Source organism: Pinus tabuliformis, chromosome J (genome assembly GCF_031772625.1).
Source record: "Pinus tabuliformis cultivar Carrire ecotype Pingquan chromosome J, CPIR1, whole genome shotgun sequence".
NCBI lineage: Eukaryota > Viridiplantae > Streptophyta > Pinopsida > Pinales > Pinaceae > Pinus > Pinus tabuliformis.
Window position 1 is genome coordinate 1,628,997,275 of NC_142295.1, and position 24,407 is coordinate 1,629,021,681.

The following is a 24,407-nucleotide window of genomic DNA, read 5'->3' on the forward strand; positions in this document are numbered from 1 at the left end:
TCAGAGGCATGTTGACAGATAACCAAGTAGTGATAGCTGCACAAGGCCTCTTGTACTTTACCTAGCTTGTTTCAAGAGTCGTGCACGGTTTCATGCGAAACTAACCTACGAACAAAAAAAAGCAAACACACAAACAAAGCGAAAGCAGAAGCAAAAGTGAAAGCAAAGCGAGTAAGAAAACAAGCATGCAAACAAACAAACTGAAAGAAAACACTACTTCTATGCCTAAGCTAACGGTGCATGGTCATGATCACGTGAAGTGATACTTCCAATGCAGCCACCAGCGCATTGGTTGACCCATGTTGGTGAAGGCATGGTCCGCGAGCAACCCGGTTGTGCGAACCAACAAACAAGAAAGATATAACAATGAAGACAAACACACTCCATGTTTAAATGTGTCCACAAGACAGAAGTGAGTGCAAGTACATGACATGCACCCCGTGGACTTATCATGGTGCTGTGCGACACTGCGTGCAATTGTGAAGCATACACATACTCTTGACTGTGACATGCAAGCAAACGAAAGAAACAAATACAACTTGCATCGTGCACGTGCGCTTGCAATGTAAGATTACTCCAATGCATGAGCGATGGGATCGTGTAGTTCAAGTGGAGGAAGAATGATATATGTATGAGTTTGATCCTCAATACATACTAATTAGTGATGAGGAGCCTCGGATGATTCAACAATTTCCTGATCGAAAGTGAAACCAACCTTAGGATAGCGAGGGCCTGATATAACCATCAGCTCTGGCTGAAGTGCCTCAACGGCCTGGGGTGTTTCGACTTCGTCATCAGATGGATCATCATAAACAGGTGGCTTCGAAAAATCAACTATGATAGAATCATGATCGTGATTGAATATGGGAATAAATAGATCACGACAGCTATGATCATAAAAATCAATGATTTCATCGAAATCCTCATGATCTGATAAATCAAAGAGAGGGGTAGATGAAAAGTGGACAAATCCATCCTCTGCGTTTCCAGAAAAGGTATATGAAAGGTCAAGTGGATTTTCAATGAATAATTTATCCTCCCTGTTGTTGGATGATGGACTGACATCTGGTGTGTCCTGCAAGTGATCAATAATGGGTGCATCCGCAGATGAAGATACACATGCAAAATCATGGATGGCAGGTTCAAAAAAGATGCCAAGAAATAACGGAGGGGGCTCAGATAGAAGGGAGTCATCCTTCGTTGAGTGTTGATGCTCAAGCTCCCAGTCATACTCTTCATGAATGACAATGTGTGTTGGTTGTGCAACACTAACTCCATCAATGGCTTGATCCTCGTTCACAACCAGTGTAGAGTCCGGAATGGAAGAACACAAAATAGTATCATTTGGAGGATCATCTGAGTATGAAGGCAGAGGTTGTAGTACAAAATGCATATGACAACTCGATGGACTCACAACCAAATCTACACGAAAATTAAGTGAAGTGATGCTGGGAAGATGTGACAGTTGAACGGATGTGTGTGCCTATTCTCTCGCATCACTCTGCAGTGGTGGAGTTGTTTGATGAGGGGAAGACAGACAGTCACTTGTGACAATGACTGTATCCGTTTGTGATTGTGCAACTCCATCACTGAAGTATGCTGTGTGAGGCTTGGGCTCATATTTCTTCTTGGGATTAACAAATTTGATAAGGCAATACTCGAATTTGTTAATGAGATATTGAAACTTTATCTGGCTCTTCAGAGCTTGAAACTGCAAAACACGGAAGCGCTGCTAAACATCATTAGGTGATTTAGAGGAGCCTTCCATTGTTGTAATATTATGTGGTCAAGATGTTTTAGATCAAAATGATAGAAATTATCTTCAATGAGATCACAGAAGTGCTCAAGTGAGAGCACACTGTCAGTTGGTAGGCTGTACAACGATCGATGTGGGGATTCACGAAGTGTGTATGCAAGCAGCAAATTGGCCTATTCGTCAGAACACCCATCTTCCTTGTCAATCATGGCAAGGAAGTCATGTAAGAACACAGAACAGGCCACTTCGCCTTCACCATCATACGTTTATGTAGAAAATAGATCAAAGAAATCCCTCGTGATGTGGACAGGTTCAGCATGCGAAAAACATCATGGAGGGTTGAGAGTGCAAGACTCCATGATAGATGTGCCAAGGTTCAAAACAGGATGAGAGGAAACAACTTGTCATTTGCTCCTCCCTCTAGCACCATAAATGTTGACAATGTTGGACCCACCAACATGTTAGGGGATCTCCCTGGTAAGAAGTCCCAATTAGACCTCAACCCATTTGGTGTAGGAGTCCCAACAGTGGGTCGTACAGTATTGCCTTGACCGCAGTTTCGCATAGAGGCAAGTAATATGTCCCTGTTGGTAGCAAGGGTGTGACCTATGTGGCAAGTCAAAGAAGGTGCATGAATGTTTCTAACACACGAAGGGTGAGGTGAGTGCGCCCCTTGGAAACCTGTGATAGCACACAGTTAAGAAGGGAACACACGAGCAAAGGTGAGTGCGCCACTTGGAAACCTGTGATAGCACGCAGTTAAGAAGGGAACACACAAGCAAAGATGCATCACAACATGGAAGGCAAGTTAGCTAGCAATCCAAAGTGATGGTTAAACCAACAACACATTTCAGTAAGATTCATACATACTTATATAGAATAGTCCATACATGCATCCGTAAGAAAACAGATACATATATCATTTAGAGTAAACAAGATAGCTAGAATACAATATGACATATACATGAAACATGATGGCTTTTTTATATTAAGAAGTGTAAGTTCCAGTCATACAATACATCCATGTCCAACCACTAGTTCCGACAACGGAACGTTATAGTCACAACCGCCTGCCCCTCCAAAGAGATAGACTAGCTCTGCATAGTGGAGAAGCCAAGGCTCATTACAATACTGTCCAAGCTCTCTCTAAGATATTCCTATCAGAAGCTTGGCTAACCAAAAGCCTCTACAATGAGTTATGAGGGACTATTTATAGAAAAGGGTGGGGTGACCCTTGACATTCTCCTTTTTGACCGTTCATCTATCCTCATGACTCTTCAACTACTCTATGACTGTTACATTCAACTATCGACACTTGAAATTCCACTTGATAAGACGTTGCATACAATATGCACATGTACCCATGTGAGACAAAATGGCTTGAGCAAGCCATGCAAGACATCACTAACACTCAGATCGTTGTGGTGAGACCAACTCTTTGACATCCTTGTGATGGTCGATGGTGGCGAACTAATGCCAAGCTTGGTCGTCTGTGATGGTGGCCAATGCACTCAATGGTGACATCCTGCTGCAAGCGAACTCTTGCCTCCGTTGCATTTAGGTACACTGATATGGCCCCTCTGTCCAACTCGTTTAATAGCATGCGCATCATCGTCTTGAGTGTGGATGGAACAACAACATATTGATGCATAGTGTTGATGTTGATATCTAAGTGTGTGTTGGTGCCCATGCACATCAATTTGTCAAAGTACATGTTCAACTCTACTTGGACTTGTTTCTTGTCTTCGCCTCGATGAGTGTGACAAATGGGTGGGATTGCATGCGTGCGCACAATTGATATGCATGTTACTGAATTCCCTTGCATGCGATCAACATCACTTCTCACCTTATCTACTCCATGCCAGCTGTCGGGGTGGATCTATAACTTGTATGGGTGCAATTTCATCGATATGTGCATGTTGTGCCCCTTGTTGTACCTATTCCTGCTAAAACTCATTCTCTTGTCTGTGTAGTGTTTAGTCAATTTAGTGTTATCTAAATTGCTAGTATTAATTGTCAACCCGGGGCTCGTAAGCTGATGAAGTGAGGGTGTACTATATGTACTTAAGTAACTTTCTTAGAGCTTTTGTTGTTTGGGGGTGTTGTTTATGGTTAACTTATCTTCCTAAGATGGAGTGATGATTATAGACAAATGAGTGCAAGTGTGTGAGAGGTGAGTTCTAGATGAGTGAAAGTGTGTGAGAGGTGAGTTCTAGATGAGTGAAAGTGTGTGTGATGGTGATTTCTAATTATTTGCTGAACTTGTAAAGGAAAAGAACTTGAAAGAAATGAATAAATTGAAATGACTTGAAAGTAAATGACCACGTTCTAATGGCATTAGTCTCTATCCATACTGCTGCAAATAAAAGAAACAAGAAAATCACTTCAAGGATTGTTGTTAATGATTATCTCCCCCTAACTCCCTTCTTCTACCACATAGTACTGCGTAAAACACGATTAGGAGGTAGCTGAAGACAAATCCAAGAATTGATAAAAACTCTAATCTACTCTAATTGACAAATTGTAACACTACTAAGCCTTTTCCATCATGCTGCTTCATACATATGTGATTATGTGTAACAAGTGGAAAGAAGTATTAGTATCACAAGCCAAGACTACTCAAATACAAGCTGCAATTAATTAATGTTCTGTTCTCTTGAAACATAAGCCATTCATGATAAAGAGAGCATAAATTAGTTAGCATCCAACTTGTAAAACTAAGCTAAAACTAGTCTAGAAAATAGAGTAAAAAGGGCAGCATTATGAACAAGACAACTGCAACTGCCATTAGATATTAAAGCAAACACAACACACTTAATCCCGGGTGAAAACCTGCAAAGAAGTAAATCTGATCAGTGAAAAGAAAGGCTGCAGCAATAAAGAGAAATCAAGCTATACATAACTCAAGAAAGGAAATTCTGTTTGTAAAAGAGATTGCAGAAATATGAACATGAAAATACTTTACAAGGCTAATACGAACAGGGGCCCTCCATTCATATTATCCACAGAAAACTCAGATGCTCTTAAGACTTCAAAACAGTGTTTCCATTACTTTATATACACAGATACATAATCCAAAAGTGCTGGAACAGCTCTTATAAAAACAGAGTTTGAAAACGTGCCAAAATTCTCACAAATACATATACTACAGCATCTGAAAAGGTAACATCAGCGTACGCAGATGCAAGTATATATAGGCATCTGTAGGATGGCCTAATACGTAAACATAAAAACAGAAAATGAACTAACTGTCATGCGCATTAAAGATGCAATTAACACTTCATAGGCTTCGTGGTCAAGCTGGAGGTCCTGGTCGATATGGGCAATGAATCTAACATTAGATCATGTCCCCCACGGCTTTCAAAACATGGACAGGTCACCTTTTCCACCGACGTGATCAAACAGCTCACGTATCCACATTAAGCTGCCTTTATTTGACCGAAACTTGACCCCCTTTGACCGGAGGTACAAATGACGTGGCCAGCTGAACTGATGGCACAGGAACCTCGAGCATGTATATTCCAACATGCCCACGTGGCTCATTCTATAAAATAGCACGTGGAACCTTGAGAACAATAAAATGGCTGCGGGATCTTCAGATGGCTGCGGAATCAGCAGATGGCTGCGGAATGCCTGCAAGTATGTCAAAAACTAAACAAAACAATTACCCATTAACAAAGCTCACTTGATCATGTTTAATGACAACTAATGTAATGATTTGGGTGGAAAATGAGGTAAAAGAGAGAGGAAAGTGATGAAAACAGTAGGTAATGATGGAGGATAAGGTGTAAAGTAGGGACTCTACATACCCCCACTACGAGGGCATTGCATGTCCTCATGCAAAAACACTGATCAATCAACCTGCTGTGATGCCTCTGCCAAGACATCCAATCTCCTCTTATTTCTCTGTGTAGACACATTCACCCTTGGCTTCTTTAGTAAGCATCTGAACTTTAGGTTGATCAAGGCTCTGTTGAGCTTTTTGCATCTCTTCCTTAACTTCTTGTTATTTCTTTGCCACAGGCCCAAATGTAACATGGTGTTATCATGAATCATCTTATCCAATTTGGCTTGCTCTTTCAACTTCTCATTTTCTTGAGTGATATGTTGATTTAGAACCTCAATCTCAAAAAGTTCCTGTTTCAAGGAGTGGACTTGTTGTTCTAAAGGCTGAACATTACTAGGGCCAGCGGCTGCTTGCTCCAATGTTTCCAGATAATTATACACTTTTTGCTGCTCCGGGTCCACTTCAGGTGACTTTTTGGGACTTGGTTCATAATCAAATTCAGATCCATGTTCATGCTCAAATTCATGTTCAAACGGACTTTCCTCACATGGAGGAGAAGTCTCAATGTGCTCAGCATGTGGAGGACTTGTAGCACCTTTTTGAGGTGAACTCAAGTCAATGAAGAATGACTGTTTACCCTTTGTGGCCCCTACTTTTCTATTTTGCAATCTGCTGCTCCTTCTTACAGAGGTAATACTCTGTTTTTCTTTTGGTACTTTTTGCTTTTGTTTTTCCTCCTTTTTGGAGAGAGCAGTTTTGTGAAGTTTGGCCATTCTCTAAGCTAAGGGTTGAGTGTCTTCCTCACTAGTATCCTCAGGAGTGAAGGGAGTTTCTTGGACTACAGATTTACCTTTATCTTGCTTACGTTTCTTCTTCCCTTCTTTCCTTTTCTGAGCAATTTCTTGAGCAAGTTCTGAAAGGGTTTCAGAGATAATTCCTTGGGCTGCTTGGTTATCATCTTCAGTAAATCCAGGATCAATATCCTGTTCAGAATGCTGTATATCAGTTTCCTCATCAAACTGGTCTTGAACTGTTTCCTCTTGGGCAGTTGTTTCTTGGTTAACCCCCTCTCCTCTTTTTCTTCTGCTTCTTTTTGGCACTCTAGGGGACCCTCCAGAAGTTTCTCCTAATTCTTGAAAATGGTTTCTTATGAGAAACCTCTCCCATGAGTCTCTTTTTGATTTTAATTGTTCTTCTACCAGCAATTTCACAAGACCGTGATGACATAAATGTGCTTCAACATTTCTAGGGTTCTTTTGGACCATTGCACACATTTTCTTAAGACTTAAAAATAGAAAGTAAGGGAGGTTAATGTCATCTCCTAGAAAATGCATCATCACCTTCGCATGATAAACATATAAGACCCCAAATCTTCCTTCACAAGTGAAAAATTTCTGCACTAACAAGAGTAAAGTGGTCCACTCTTCTTTAACATAAGAAACCGGAATCCCTTTGGTAAAGATACTTGTGTCCATACCTGGGTTTTTCAAAATTCGTTTCCACTGCTGATCTTGGACTGCCCGGTTCTTAAACCACCTTTCTCCGGTCTGTGGAAGTGAGGTAGCTTGAGCTATGCTGCTTTCATTGACTGTGAATTGTAAGTCTCCTATCTCCACGTGACCATCTTTTTCTCTGAAAGACCTTGCAAAGGCCTTTGTCACCTCCTTATGGTAGCCATTGAACTTCTGTACACATTGTAACCAATTTGCCTTTTGTAATGCCTCCTTGACCTGAGGATAACCCTCCAAAAACTTTGAACCTTCCGGTTCTGCCCTCAAGAGCCTCCCCATTGGCTTTTACAGCTCTGTTCTAGTTGAAACACGGCTTTAAAACGGCTTCACACAGTCAATTCACAGCTTTGGTTTCAGAACACGGCTTCAACAAGGGTATTACACAGTGAATTTACGGCCTCAACACAGGGGATTATGGGTTCAACTTTGAATACGGCCGTAATAGACCCCACTGGTAATTTAGAATTAGCGGAGAGGAGAAAAAAAACAGAGTATGGTGAATGGCAGCGTAGTGAGCACAGCATAACAGAGTGTGGTGAATGGTAGCACAGCGTAGATGGAATAAAACATGCGAGTGGAAATGGGAGTGAAATGATATGAGCGTAGGGGGTAAAAGGATTAATGAATGAACAACGGCTATGTCCTTAGATCTCGGCTTCGGAATTGCACTTGGCTGCATGAGTTAATGTCGTGGAGACGTAGTACATTAGGTTACGTCACCTAAGTACGAGATCTTAATGGAAGAAGCAACCGGAAGTGAGATTTAAAATCTTGGTAATTAAGGACTGATAGTCGTGGATGATACGTGGATATATGGTCTCATGGCTAGTAATCATTACACTTAGTGGCAAGAAACATAATTTAGAGAACTTGCATAATGGAATAACTGTTAGCTTAGGATTTGAAACATACCTCAGATTCCCGCTTAGATTTGCCTCTGATAACTTGCCACTTAACCCTTCACTGATTTTTTTGCATGACTATTTTCCATTTTGTTATTGATGACTACTGTGCTGTAAAGAAATTTCAAACAGACTGTGTTTTTTATTTGCGCAGGTACAGAGAGCTGCAGAATCATTAGATGGCTGCAGAATCCTCAGATGGCTGCGGAATCTGCAGTAGTAGCCTCCAACTGCACAAAAGCAACTTTAGTTGTAAGAAAAAAATGACTTTATTGATGAGATGGAGTGTAGTGGGTGGATGGATGAATGAAAACAAATGAGGTGGAATGGAAAATGGATGAAATGGTGGGTGAAATGGTGGTGATGATGAAATGAAATGAAATAAGGGAAGAAAGAGAAATTTTTTTTTTTAGAAAACATGAGGTGTCAGGTGACCCTGATTTTCACCTCAAGTTTTCTGTATGAGACTGCCAATCAGAGATTGGTTTTCAGGCTCATACATTTATTCTTTTTTTTTTTTTTTCTTGTTTTTTTTTTCAAAAACCAAAGCTTTAGGCTGATGGAGGAGAAGAATCCTTCTCCACCAGCCTGATTGCAGAATCTCCTTTGAACAATTTGACAAACTCTTCTTTTGAGAATGGATTCTGGTAGATTTTCAAGCGGTGGCCATTCACAATAAGAGGAGTATGGAATTCATCGATAGTTTTTACTCGAACTGCTCCATTATTAAAGACTTCATCAATCTCATATGGCCCAAGCCAATGAGTTTGAAACTTTCCTTTGAAGTCTTTGAATTTTGAATCAAACAATAGAGCCCAATCTCCTTTCTGAAACTTTCTTTCTTTGATATGACGATCATGCCATTTAGATCTTTGGTGCTGAACTAGATCGGTCCTTAGAATTGCATCTTGTCTCATTTCATCTAGCTCATTTAACTGGTCCATTCTGTGTCTTTGAGCTTCTGAGAGGCTCATTCCCAATTGGACTGCCACCTTGAAGGTCTTGATTTGGAACTCAATAGGAAGCAGGACTTCCTTCCCATAAACAAGTTCATAGGGGGAATGTCCTGTTGTGTTCTTCCATGTGGTCCTATAGGCCCATAAGGCTTCAGGGAGCCTTTCCGCCCAATCTCTTCTATGAAGATGAACAGTCTTGGTGATAATGCCTTCAAGAACTTTATTGGTAGATTCCACTTGACCATTAGATTGCGGATGGTAGGGAGTAGATGTTCTGTGCTTGATCTTATATTCCTCCATCAGCTTCTCCATCAAATTGGATGTAAACTGGCTGCCTTGATCTGTCACAATTTCCCTTGGGACACCAAAACGAGTGAAGATATCCTCAAAAAGAAATTGAACAACTGAATTTTCAGTGGCAGAAGGCAATGCTTTTGCTTCTACCCACTTAGTAACATAATCAGTACAAACCAGTATATATTTCTTTTGCTTTGATGGTGGATTAATTGGTCCAACGAAATCTAGAGCCCATTTCTCAAAGGGTTCGATGCATACCTGAGGCTGTAGAGGCATTTCATTTGAAGGAGTTGGTTTCCCAACTCTTTGGCAGCTGTCGCACCTTTTAACATACTGCTTTGCATCTTTAAAGAGAGAGGGCCAATAATATCCTAGAGAAAGGATTTTATAGGCTGTCCTCTTGTCTACAAAGTGCCCGCCGCATGGTTCATCATGACATGCCTTAAGGATGTCAGGCATTTCATCTTCCCGCACACACCTTCTGATTATACAATCTGGCCCTGTTTTGAACAATTCATTAGAAATCCAGGAATAATGTGAACTCTCCCGAATGATTTTCCTTTTCTCATTAGGAAATAAGTGTAGAGGAAGTTTCCCTGTAACAAGATAATTAGCCATATCTGCATACCAAGGTGTCTTGGTAGTCACTGCAAACAAGTATTCATCTGGAAACTTATCTTCTACTGGAGAATCCTCATTAGTGTTTTGGATTCTAGACAAGAAATCAGCTACTGTGTTTTTCTTTCCAGGTCTATCTAACACAGTAATGTTGAATTCTTGTAAGAGTAAAAGCCATCTTGTAACTCTACCATTAGTGACAGGTTTGTTCATTAAGTATCTTATGGCAGAGTGATCAGTATGGACAAAGGTTTCATAGCCGGTTATGTAGTGTCTAAACTTGTTGATTGCATGTACCACAGCTAAGAACTCTTTTTCTGTAACAGTATAATTTAACTCAGTGGGAGTCAAATTCTTACTTGTGTAATAAATGGCATAAGGGATCAAATCCTTTTGTCCCAAAACAGCTCCTAGAGCTGTATCTGAAGCATCAGTAGAGATGTGGAAAGGGAGTTTCCAATTTGGCCCCCTTAAGATGGGTGCTTCAGATATTCTAGACTTTAAAGCTTCAAAGGCAGATTGACATTCAGGATCCCATTTAAACTCACAGTCTTTGGTAAGTAATTTGAAAAGAGGAGATGCTATCCTAGTGAAGTTTTCAATAAATCTTCTGTAATACCCAGTAAACCCAAGAAAACTTCTAACATCCTTCTGGCAATTTGGAACAGGTAACTTAGAGATGACTTCTACTTTAGATCTATCAACTTTAATCCCATCTCCTGAAATATGATGTCCTAAAACAATCCCTTCAGTAAACATCATAAAACACTTTTCATGACTTAAAGAAAGATTTGTTTCCTTACATCTTACCAGTACTTTTTCCAAATTTTCCAAAGCTTCTTCAAATGTATTACCATAAACTGTGAAATCGTCCATGTAGACCTCTACACAGTCATGAATCAGATCTGAAAAGATTCCTAATACAGCCCTTTGAAATGTAGCAGGTGCATTGCACAATCCAAAAGGGAGTACTCGGTAGGCAAAAGTTCCCCAAGGACAAGTAAATGTGGTTTTGTCTTGATCTTCAGGTGCTACCTGAATTTGATTGTACCCACTAAAACCATCCAAGAATGAGAAATACTTTTTACCTACTAAAGTATCTAGAACTTGATCAATAAAAGGTAAAGGAAAATGATCCTTTAAGGTTGCCTTGTTCAATTCTCGATAATCAATGCAAACTCTCCATTTACCATTCTTTTTGGGCACTATAACCAAGGGAGAAACCCATTGGCTATCTGAGATGGGGTAAATGAAGTTTACCTTGAGTAATTTCTGCAGTTCTTCTTTCACAATTTCCCTAAGGTTTGGATTCATCCTTCGTTGTGGTTGCCTAATAGGTCTGCTATTCTCTTCAATGTAAATGTGATGAATACAAGTCTTAGGATCGATGCCTTTCATGTCAGTGTATTCCCATGCAAAAGCAGTGGAATGTTTTTGCAACAATTTAGTTAATTCTTCTTGTTGTGGTCTTCCCAAGTTTTTGTTAATGTTCAATGTTTTTCCTGGGAGGATTTCAACTGTAGAACTACCAAACTCTTCCATTGAGAAGAGAGACATTTGTCTAGAGGAGAGATATTCAATGTCTGCATCTATCTGAAAATGTTCAGAGTCATATTCTAAAGATACTTCAAAATTTTCTAATGTATTTAGAATTTGACTATCCTCGCTAATCTCAGAGATGGTTAGAACTGGTTGTATAGTATCTTCATCCTCTACCCATTCATCTTCTCCTATTTCTGTTATAGCTTTTGCTGGGGGATACAAGTTGAACTTCTTGGTGGAATTACCATCTGATATATACATGTCTCCAGACCTACAGCTTATGAAAGCATCAGCTGTGGCCAGCCAAGGTCTTCCTAAAATAAGAGGATGTCCTCCTAGATTATTCTTGGGAGTTAAAATCATAAAATCAACTGGATACTCCCAAGAATCTAGAGAGATTGGAATATCTTCCAATACACCATCAGGTTTAATGATTGATCTATCTGCAAGCTGCAACAAAGTAGGTGTAAAGAGAAGATTAGGAAGCTTTAACTGATCCATGGTCTGTCTACTCATGATGTTGATCGCGGCTCCTAAGTCAATCAGAGTATTTGGGATTTCCACCCCATTAATATGAGTTTTGACAATAGGGCTACCGGGATCTACATATTTTTGCATGGTAATCTTAGCCATCATTATGTCTGCAATTTTTCCAACTAGATGTATCATTTTAGTATCTCTGGTTCTTTTTACTGTTTTCTTCAAACTCAACTCCTTTATTGTCTTCGCTAGAATGGGAATTTCCTTAATGGCCTGTAACAAGGGAATCTTGATACATACATTTTTCAATTCATCTAGGAAGTTATAGTCAGGCACCCATATTTGCTTTTCCACCCCTTTATCAATTTGCAATCTTTCAGGAAAGGGAGGTGTAGCTGTAGGTGAAGGTTGCTCAACTATGGGAGTTGTAGAGATTGATTCTTTTTCTTTTTCTTTTTGGATATTTTGGTTTTGAAGTGATACTTCAGAACCTTTATTAACTTTGAGAGATTCCTCCTCAGAAATGCTTGGTTGTTGAACACTTGTGGAAGGTTGATCTAGGATTCTACCTGATCTAAGTTGTACTTCATTGAGAGGAACAACCATATAGGTAGGGAATGGTTGACCTTCCATCACATAAGCATTTTGAGGGTTCCTATTATTCGGATTTGGTAATGGCTGAGAGGGAAGTTGATTTGACTTCTGCTGGGTGAGTTGAGAATTTTGATTTTGTGGAGGAGTTTGTTGTTGTTGAGGGTATGGTAAGGATAGTTGTTGACCTTGGTTTGGAAGTTGTGGAGCTTGCTGATTCTGAAATGATGGAGGATATTGATAGAATTGAGCAAGTCTTGCATAAGGATTTTGCATGCTTTGCATCCATGCTTGGAAAGCATTTTGAGGTTGAGGCCAAGGTTGTTGCCAAGGATTCCAACTTGGTTGGGATTGAGAATTCATAGAGTTGTTAAACCCTTGATTCTGTTGTCCTTGCCAAGGTCTCCTTGCAATAAAACAGAGAGATTCAAGCGTACTTGGATCTTCTTGAAAGACTGCTTTGAGCCCAGGGATTGAAGGACAATCCTTGGTCTCATGAGTTTCTGAGCAAATTACACATGTTTCTACAACGTGTGCATCTAAGGGACATTCCCTTAAAGCATGTTTCTTTCTACAGTTCGGGCAAAAGATAGCCAAAGCCTCAGCTTCTGCTTTTTGTTTATTTTGAATCTTAAGGGTATCAATTTGTTCACTAAGACTCCCTAAGATATCAATTTTAAATTCATCAAGCATACTGCCGATTTCAGCCCTACTCACTGATCCTGTTGCAGATTTATTTGCCCTAAGGAGAGAAGGATCTCTAGGCCCTTTTTGAGTTTTTGATTTGCCCCTTGAGAGATGGATACAAAGTTCTGCTATATCATTGAGAGAAAGTTGAGAAATATCCCCTTTCCCCATCATGTTTAAGATATCTATCCATTCATCTCTAATGGCTTTTAATAAGAGGGCTTTTAAGGTCTCTTCATCCAGGCTACTCATTTTTGCTCTTTTTAAGTTATATTGAAATCTTTCAAGCAAATCTTCTAAGCTCTCATCTTCTTTTTGCATCATTTTAAATACCTCGTCCTTGTGATTAGTAGGCATACAATAGTCCAAATACCTATCCAAAAAGGTTTGTTTCATTTCATCCCAAGTCCTAATGGATTGAGTAAGTAACCCCATGAACCATTTCAAAGCTTGATCTTTTAATGTTGAGGGGAACAGCTTGAGTTTCTGAGTATCATCCAGATAGTCATAGGTTCGACACACAACTTCAAATTCAAACAAGAATGTTTCAGGGTCCTCAGTTCTTAACCCATGGAAATTTGGGAGGAGGGATGGTGAGATGTTTTTCATAGTGGCTCGGGAATCCTCATTAACAATGGGAAACCCAAATGAATTATCCCCATCTCTATTTCCTCCTCCAATGGGACCTCTACCTCCTCCATTATTATTGTTATTTCCTCCTCCTCCTCTACCTCTACCTCTACCACCTCCTTCTTCTTCTGCCATGATAATTCTCCTAGGGATTTCAAAATCTTCTGGTTCCTCTACAAAAGGTGAATGAGAAGAGATTTCTCCTTCTTCTTCAGATGATTCCAATTCCTCAATTACAATTGGTCTTCCTGTAGGAGAAAGAGAAGAGTCTCTTCCTGGTTCAAACTCAATAGAAGGTGTAGGAGAGTCAACTCTTGGCTCTTGAATTCCAGGAATTCTAGGACTAGGAGTTTCGGTTGGAGATAAGGGGGGTGTCTCTTGTCTATCCCTTGAAGCAGATGGACTTGTGAAAATTGAACTTCGAGCTCTAGCTAAAAACCGTCCTCTAGAATCTCTAGCTCTATGCATGTCATTTTTTATTTTTTCTTCAAGTCAAGTTAATAGTTCTTTTTCTGATCTTCCAGTTCACTCTAGGTGCAAGAAGAGAGCATACTCAAGAGACTACTAAATCAATAACTTTCTCCTTTCTGATCCTCCAGATCACTCTAAAGTGCAAGAGGAGAGCATACTTAGATAGGTTATTAACTTCTTTTCTTGAAATTTTTCTTATGTTTTTTTTTCTCTAAGTATGGCTACTTAATTTCACTTCCCCGGCAACGGCGCCAAAATGTTTAGTCAATTTAGTGTTATCTAAATTGCTAGTATTAATTGTCAACCCGGGGCTCGTAAGCTGATGAAGTGAGGGTGTACTATATGTACTTAAGTAACTTTCTTAGAGCTTTTGTTGTTTGGGGGTGTTGTTTATGGTTAACTTATCTTCCTAAGATGGAGTGATGATTATAGACAAATGAGTGCAAGTGTGTGAGAGGTGAGTTCTAGATGAGTGAAAGTGTGTGTGATGGTGATTTCTAATTATTTGCTGAACTTGTAAAGGAAAAGAACTTGAAAGAAATGAATAAATTGAAATGACTTGAAAGTAAATGACCACGTTCTAATGGCATTAGTCTCTATCCATACTGCTGCAAATAAAAGAAACAAGAAAATCACTTCAAGGATTGTTGTTAATGATTATCTCCCCCTAACTCCCTGCTTCTACCACATAGTACTGCGTAAAACACGATTAGGAGGTAGCTGAAGACAAATCCAAGAATTGATAAAAACTCTAATCTACTCTAATTGACAAATTGTAACACTACTAAGCCTTTTCCATCATGCTGCTTCATACATATGTGATTATGTGTAACAAGTGGAAAGAAGTATTAGTATCACAAGCCAAGACTACTCAAATACAAGCTGCAATTAATTAATGTTCTGTTCTCTTGAAACATAAGCCATTCATGATAAAGAGAGCATAAATTAGTTAGCATCCAACTTGTAAAACTAAGCTAAAACTAGTCTAGAAAACAGAGTAAAAAGGGCAGCATTATGAACAAGACAACTGCAACTGCCATTAGATATTAAAGCAAACACAACACACTTAATCCCGGGTGAAAACCTGCAAAGAAGTAAATCTGATCAGTGAAAAGAAAGGCTGCAGCGATAAAGAGAAATCAAGCTATACATAACTCAAGAAAGGAAATTCTATTTGTAAAAGAGATTGCAGAAATATGAACATGAAAATACTTTACAAGGCTAATACGAACAGGGGCCCTCCATTCATATTATCCACAGAAAACTCAGATGCTCTTAAGAGTTCAAAACAGCGTTTCCATTACTTTATATGCACAGATACATAATCCAAAAGTGCTGGAACAGCTCTTATAAAAACAGAGTTTGAAAACGTGCCAAAATTCTCACAAATACATATACTACAGCATCTGAAAAGGTAACATCAGCGTACGCAGACGCAAGTATATATAGGCATCTGTAGGATGGCCTAATACGTAAACATAAAAACAGAAAATGAACTAACTGTCATGCGCATTAAAGATGCAATTAACACTTCATAGGCTTCGTGGTCAAGCTGGAGGTCCTGGTCGATATGGGCAATGAATCTAACATTAGATCATGTCCCCCACAGCTTTCAAAACATGGACAGGTCACCTTTTCCACCGACGTGATCAAACAACTCACGTATCCACATTAAGCTGCCTTTATTTGACCGAAACTTGACCCCCTTTGACCGGAGGTACAAATGACGTGGCCCGCTGAACTGATGGCACAGGAACCTCGAGCATGTATATTCCAACATGCCCACGTGGCTCATTCTACAAAATAGCACGTGGAACCTTGAGAACAATAAAATGGCTGCGGGATCTTCAGATGGCTGCGGAATCAGTAGATGGTTGCGGAATGCCTGCAAGTATGTCAAAAACTAAACAAAACAATTACCCATTAACAAAGCTCACTTGATCATGTTTAATGACAACTAATGTAATGATTTGGGTGGAAAATGAGGTAAAAGAGAGAGGAAAGTGATGAAAACAGCAGGTAATGATGGAGGATAAGGTGTAAAGTAGGGACTCTACATGTAGTTCCTGCTCTTCCTTGAGTTGTCTCTTTAGCACATGCAACTCCTTCTCTATTTCTCTCTCTTCCTTCATGCAAACTTCATGTCGCATCGTCACCTCATAGACTCAGTCTCCAGAGTTTCTTTCATCACAAGTGGATCTGCTTGAGCTTGCAACTTTGTTCCGCCTTTGTGTTGTCAACAACCTTCTTCTTGCATTCGTCGCATGCAAGTGTGCTACCTTCTGCTGCTATTGATGGTGCTTCTCACTGTGATGTTGCTGCCATATTATCTTGATGTCCTTGTCTATGAACAAATTTATGTCTTCATAGGTAGGCAAGCTCATAGACTCTGCTCTCCTGAAGGCCATTTTACTTTTACTACTGAGAGACAGACAAACACCTGTGATGCCTAGAGACATAGAAACACTCATGGCAAGCAATCTGTTAATCGAAAACTGAAACAAACTTGAGGACTGACCTGCAACATACCCGTATGATTGATCGTGAAGGTTGCGCAATTTCCACTGGGAGGTCGGGAGAGTGACTACCAAAACTGCACAAGACACAGTCCAGGCTGTGAGGTGGCTGACTGATTGCTAGTACTGCACAATGCACAATCTACCCTAGCCTGCTGAGGACTGAAACTGCACAGTGCGCAATTTCAGTCAGCAGTGTGTTGTGTTATTCAACAAGCCCCCTAATTGTTAATATAATAGATAATATTCTACTAATAAATGGGGACCCTTAAAAAATCCCTCCAAAAAATAAATTTATCATTTAGGCATTTTCTTGTTAAATTTTTGGAATAAAGCAAGATATCAAGACCAAACCCTTTGAAAGCTAGAAAATGCTCGCCTTTTTCACATGTCGCACGACCAAGCGTGTCAAAAGCCTTGTTAATGAATGAAATTCAAAAAAAGCGATCAAAATGGATTACCATGCCTAACTTGGATGTTATTAGGCTTTTTCATTTAAACCAAGTCCTATGGCATTTCTTATTAAAATAAGGCCCGCATCACGTATCACCACTTACAAAGGGCGCACCCTCACAAAGTATCTTTAACCATGCAAAATGCGATATTGTGATGAAAAGATCAGCCTTATCGCATTGCATTGGAAATACTTAAGAAAGGTCTGAAACGTTACCAACCATGTGAAATTGCGAAATGCGATAGAAGCCTAGACATGATTGAAAACTATGTTATAAAATAACACTTAAGTCCGCTGCGTAATAAAAAAGGCTTTATAAAGAAAATTCTATCAAACAAGCTACGCTTTAAACACAATAAGGAACGTCCCGCATTTTGCATCCCGTAGAAACCAAAGGAAATTTAAAGAAAGTGCACACACAAAATGCGATAATGCAATATTGCATCGCAATCACAAAATCGACATTCTCACAGCTAAAGCTCACCACACTAAAAAGTTTCTTTCTCGACTTATGATGCAAAACATTAATGAGCAATAAAGCTATAGATAAGGAACCATTAGTGGGCATTTACTATGGGTTAATGGCATTTACGTTTGAAAAACGACTCGATGTGATACGATATCTTCTCACTTACATTTAATTAGAACTCCTTTCTTGTCACCTTTTCAAGTTATCTGTATCATTCATTCTTATTTTCACCTATCCGATAGCTTCTGCTTTGCTCCATTTTCAGGAAAAATCCGCAGCAAGAGTCGTTGGGAGAAATGGCAAAGAGGGGAAAGGCAGTTGCGTCTAAAAAGTCAGAAATGATCCCTCTATTCTCTAATACTACGTGCAGTAGAGACGGAGGAACCTCAACATGGGAAGCCATGTATGATTTATTAAGAACCACAGCCAATGCTAATATTTCCTTTGATGCCTCCTTCGAGACAACATGTTCCTTTCTACACCGCATAGCCACAAGACCAAAGATAATTCCATATACAAATATGGTTAAGTGGATAATTGATATGGTGGACGTCTCAGACAAAGAATTCAAGAATAGAAGGCAGGAGGTTATCGGATCTTTTTCACGAGACAACCTGAGGCTTATGTACAATTTACCAGAGCCATAGAAGCTCTACAATAAACAATTCCTTGATAAATTTGCTAAGGAGAATGAAGACCCAACAGACGTCATGCGGACCTGGACAGAGAACGAAAGCAAGATCAAAAAGGATAAGACGGGTATGTATTCTACAACATCTATCTCTCCCCCTTATAGTTTTGTAGCAACCATGCTATGTAGATTGTTCGGCAAGCCCGATAGTACCAAATTTTCCCCAGAATGGCTACCATTAATAGAAGCAGTTGTAAACACAACAATAATGAATTGGGCCCAAATTTTGTTTGATAATTTGGAAAAATCCATTATGGAGTATAGGAGAAAGAGGAGTCCCTCTTCAAGGGTTTACCCCCCATTTTTCATGAGTGCCTATGTAATGGACGCAATCTGTTTTGGCTCCAAATTTCCTATCATGGGATGGAAGTGGACTGTGCAAGACTTGCTTCCTATCCATGTGTATCATAAGAGTCTGTGGGAGTCTCAGTTTCACCCCCATTTTTACAAGATTTGTCAAGGAGTTATGTTGCCTATCCATAAACAAGTCTACAACAGAACCGCCCCTAGGTTTTCCAAAGAAGCTGAAGTAGATATCCTATCTATAGCCAGATGGTTTGGGGAGGAGAAATTTTCATATATCAGAGTATTTGGGAGAATTGCTTCACTGCATGTCTTCCCATACTATGTCCCGGGCAAGTTAATGGCAAGCGAGATAGCCTACCAAACGACAGGGGAAGGTGGGTTGAGCAAAGGATTGAAAGAACAAAAAAAAGACCATTCGGCCTACATTTCCATTGTAATGTGGTGTGTTTGCACTACATGATTTTGGACATGCATGTAAAGAGGTGGAGATTATGAAATCTCTGAAATTAGCTACATTCCCAGGAAGGAAGTATGACCCAAATGGTACTGCCAAGGACTTCACTACTATGGTGAAAGTGAAACCATTCACCCATGAGGAAGATGCCTTCAATGACCTCTTCCTACAAAAAGAGACATTTTCAGATGTGATGCATGTGGCATCACTAATTTTTTCCCGAGATGATTTTGAAGCTTTCCGTGTATATAGAGAGAGGAGATTATTAAAGGTCCCATTGGACCTGCTACAGATTGAACCAATAAGGGAGCCAACTCCCAGTGTAAGCTTGGAGGGTAGCTCCAAAGAGAATTCCAATGAAGATTCCAAAGCAAAGACCCAGGAGAGATCTACTCATTAGTCAGAGCATTCAGAGCAGCTGTCTCAAAAGGGGGGCAATAAAAATAAAGAGTCCGAAAGGGACATAGCCGAAACTACAGAGAAAACAATCGAGAAAACCTCGGCAAAGAAACAGGCTGAAATTCACTCTACTTCCACTCAGTCAGCAAAACCCCTAGTTATTGATTTAGAAAAAGAATGGGAGAATTTTAACAAGAAGCTCCACACAGAGGAACAAACATCTGAGATACAGACTCCATAGCAAAAATCAAATCAAGAAATAACAGTTGAGAAAACTATAGGCACTCAAGATGTGGAGTTCATTCCTGCTACCCCTACTTCAGAAATTATTTTGAGAATTGAGGAAATTCCTCCATTAAATGTGTTTTATAGCCCTACCCACAAAGCTGTTGTTAAAAGGCAGAGGAAGAAAATAAAGTTAGCTGCTGCAGCGATTACCACTCCCGACAATGAACCAATGGACATTGTTTGGAAAGACTCGCCCATGGACCCATCTGAAGATCTTACGAGGCCGTCGCAATTTGCAAGAGCCTATGCTATGACAACTATCAATAAAGCGACAGAGGTCCAAATGTTTCTTAGAGAAAAAGAACAAAAGATTCTGCTGTTGGAACAACAATTAGAGCAAGAGAAATCTAACCAACAAGCAGAGTTACAAGTATCCAAGCTCCAACAGGAATTTGAACAGATGCAAATACAACATTAGGCCAACCTAGCAGAAAGAGATGTGCGGATACAATCTATGATGGATAAGTATAAAGACAATCCACAGATCAATGAGTTCATAAAAGAAGCGATCAATATTAACTCCCAACTAATGCAACAAAAGGAAGTTCTATGCTAGAAAATATCGCAAATAAGTCCTCATTTTGAGATCAGTGATAAGCCGATAAGCCAAGTTGTTGACATGAGGCTTGAGTATGACGAAATCCATAAAAATATTTCTGACTTTATCACCTATTGATCTCCCAAAACTGGAGGAATCACATAAAGACATCTTATTCACAGACTCAGATTCTCAGCTCAAGCAAACAGAAAGGGCAAGGGCAGTCGCAGCAGCAGCAACAAACAACATCATTGAAGCCACAAATGAAAATCTACATGGCACCAACCTAGTTGCAGAGTCTATACCAGGATTTCTTCCAAATTCCAAACAATTAGAGCAGCAGTGGTGACATGCGATAAAAAAAAGGAGGAGGTGATCAGACAAATGAGCAAGCTAAACTAGGAAGCATACTAGCAATTCTTAGTCAAACCATACAACCAGTGGATGACCTTGCGGTTCTTAACTATGTCCACACAAAAAATGGTGCCAGCACTGACGGACGCTATATTTGCTAGACAATTGAAATTTGTGATCGCCCAACCGACACAACTCAAGCCAATGGCAGATATCTGTGATCTCAAAGATCGGATGCAAAGGAGTTAGTCACTTAGTTTTATTTCTATTTTAGTTTTATTTCTCATAATCTGAGGAAGGTTGTTTAAACCTCCTCAACTATTTTTGTAATAATCTATTTTAGGACCTATAATTTAATATTTAAACCCCTCTCATGCATTTAGAGAGGGGTCCAGAATTTTATCAAAAAAATTTGCAAAGAATGCACTTTTGTAAGTTTCTAAATGCCTTGATGAGATTATGGAACATGGTCATTTCTTTTGAATATCAAACTACTTTCCTTTGTTGATGCACTACCGTATGCTTGGAGAATAATTTGATTTGAGGAAAGGAGCTAATCTATGTCACTAGTCAAATGAGTAGAACCTCACACATATGGTACTTTTATCTTGTATGATCAGTTCTATTTTTTTATATTAGTGATAACATTTCGTTTTCATGAATTATATATGGAGTATGTTCTTCCTTTTATGTGTTAATTGCACTATTGTATGATGCCTAGCTGAAAGTATTCATTTTCATATATGATCATTAAATATATGTGATATAGTTTATACATTTCTTTGACTAACTATTTAGTCAAGGAAATTATCTTTACATGTTATCATCTATGTTTAATACGTGAATGATCTTTATTATCACATATCGAACATATATATTTTTAGATCGCATATTTCAAAGAATACCCCAAGTTTATATTAGATTACGTTAGCTAGAGATTTGCATGCTAGAATAGGTCATTTAGTTATCATTATTCTTATTACAATCACTTGAAAACCACCCATTCTCATTTTCAAACCCATTCTAGGAAACTAGTCCCATCATCCCCAGTCGGAGCCACCATACCAAATGGAAAAGGAGTTGCCTTTAAGGTCTGGACCGGGTGGTTATCCCCCATGTTGGAGCAATAGAAATCTAAGGCTTCAACATTTTTGTGCTAGAAGGAGGGCAATCTGACTATGAATGGCATATAAATATAAAGATCAATTGAAAAATGTTCATAAGAGTCAAAACCCCTCCACAACTTCTACTTCTAGATCTCATTCAAAATCTTTGGATCAGAAATATGAAGTTGTAGAAACATCTCCCTCGTCTCCAAAAGTATTAAGACAACCACCTTCTTCATATTACACTCCCGAGTCTCCCGAAGTTCTCTCTTTGATACAGAAATTGGAATAGATATCCATTTCTGCTGAGAAACCCGAGAAACCTGAAGCCTCTGAAGAAAGCGTCACTTCCTTATTACGAGAAACTGGTGTATTAACTCGATTGCAAAGTGAAAGGCTCAGATTAACTCCTTTTGAGTTTCCCATTCATTCGCGATGTAAGAAAGTTGCCACATCAATATCTGACTCAGATACCAGCAAGATCACTTCACCTTTCCCTCCATTTACTTCACCATTCACTTCTACTCAATCCACCTCTTCTCAACTATCCATTTCTTCAGCTAGTACTGCTACTAGTAGTACTAATCTAGTAGTAAGTTCTTCACCATCCATATCTACTTCTGGACTGACCTTCACATTTTCACAATCCCCAACTCAAGTTATGGCCAATCAACCTGCTCAACATTGGGAAAACCCTAGTGTTGTACTAGTTGCTAATCCAAATGCTCTCCCAACAAACCCAGAAAAATGGTTACCTAAGTATAATCCTGATGATGGTCTTCCTGCTGAAGAACATATAAATAACTTTATGTTAGCCATGAATCTTAATGGAGTTGCACATGAAGATGTTGTAATCAAACTGTTTCCTTATACTTTCCAGGGATCTGCAGGATCTTGGTATTTTTCCCTTCCAGCAGGCTCAATAAGAAACTGGGATACTTTTGAAGAAATATTTCTTGCAAAATTTGGTGATGATAGGACTATATCATCTTTAATCAATGATCTTTTCAACCTAAAAGAAAATTCAAACGAAAGGATCAAAGTTTTCAACTCCAGATTTAACAAGTTACTGAACAAAATCCCAGCTGCCTCTAAACCTGTAGTAGATGTACAAATAGAGTGGTACATATCCTCCCTTCCCTCTAATATCGCAATTTTTGTAGATAGAGCCAATAAGGCTACCCTTGTAGAAAACATGAAAGAAGCTCTGTCTGTAGAAAGAAGAATTATTGCCTTAGAAAAGAGGTCACAGATAGAAGAAAGGAAATCAAAGAAAGTGACATTCAAGGAAGATTCAAAAAAGAAAGCTCCAAAGGACCCTTTCGACCTTGAAGGCCTTCAAAAGGTGTTAAAAACCATGTCAAATGAAATGGTCGAAATCAAGAAACAAGTTGCAGAATCATCTACTCCCAAGAAACCTTTTCACTCATTTAAAAGAAATCCTTCTTCTACATCCCAACCACCAAATACTATTTCAAATGTTGAATCTGATCAAGAACCAGAAGAAGACTCAACAACTAAAGAAGAAACAAAAAATGAGGAAGAAGTTGAGTTAAATGGAATGTGGGACTTCATTCTTCCAACTGAAGAGGAAGCACAAGCTATGCTAGTAACTACAAGAAGTAAAAACTCTCCTGATACGTCTACAACAATTCAGAAACAAAAATCTGCTACCCTTGTAAAGGAGAAGACAGTAAGTAAGAAATATAAGACTACTCAAACTGATTCTATTCCATTAGATCCTCCAACTGCTTCCAAAACTTTAGTAATCTTGGATACAGTGGAATATAACATAGTCGAAGATATGAAAAAGACAAGAGAAAATATTTCATTGCATGAATTGACTAAACTCAAACAACAACATAAAATCTTGCTTAGAGAGTTAAAAGCAGTTCCTGTAGCTCCTTTACCATCCGTTGTAGTTACTCAAGTTGCTAATGATATGGGTAAGCCTCCTTCATCTTCAAACAAAGTGAATCCCATAGACCTAGTTCTGATAGGTGATAGATCTATTTCTCATACACCTCCATTTCTTCTTACTTATGAGATTTTCAACAGAAACATCCATAATTGCCTTGTTGATTCAGGAGCCTCTTCAAACATCATGCCAAGAACTGTGTGCACTAAATTAAATATTACACCTCAAAAATCTGTTGTACACATAGTTCAATTGGACAAGACAAAAGTAGAGGTACTTGGAGAAATGATATCAGTTTCAATCAGGCTCTCCTCCAATCCAAAAGTTTCACAGATAATCGATATTCTAGTGGTTGATATCCCTGAATTTTATGGTTTAATTCTGAGTAGGGATTGGTCCGAAAAGTTACACAGATACTTTGCAACTGATTGGTCTCACATGTGGTTGCCACACAATGGTAAGCCTAACCAAATCAGAGTAGACCGTGAGAAATTCATGAAGTACACAACCATTGATCTCGAGGGAAGCAATGAGCCAGTATCTTTCACCAATAACATCATCGTAAACTACTCACCTAAGTCATTCTTGGGATCCTTCAATGCACAAAGATCTCCCTTCCCAAAGAATGTTGTAGTATCTCAAATAGAAATTTTTTCACAAACAGATGCTTCTCAGTGTATAGATGT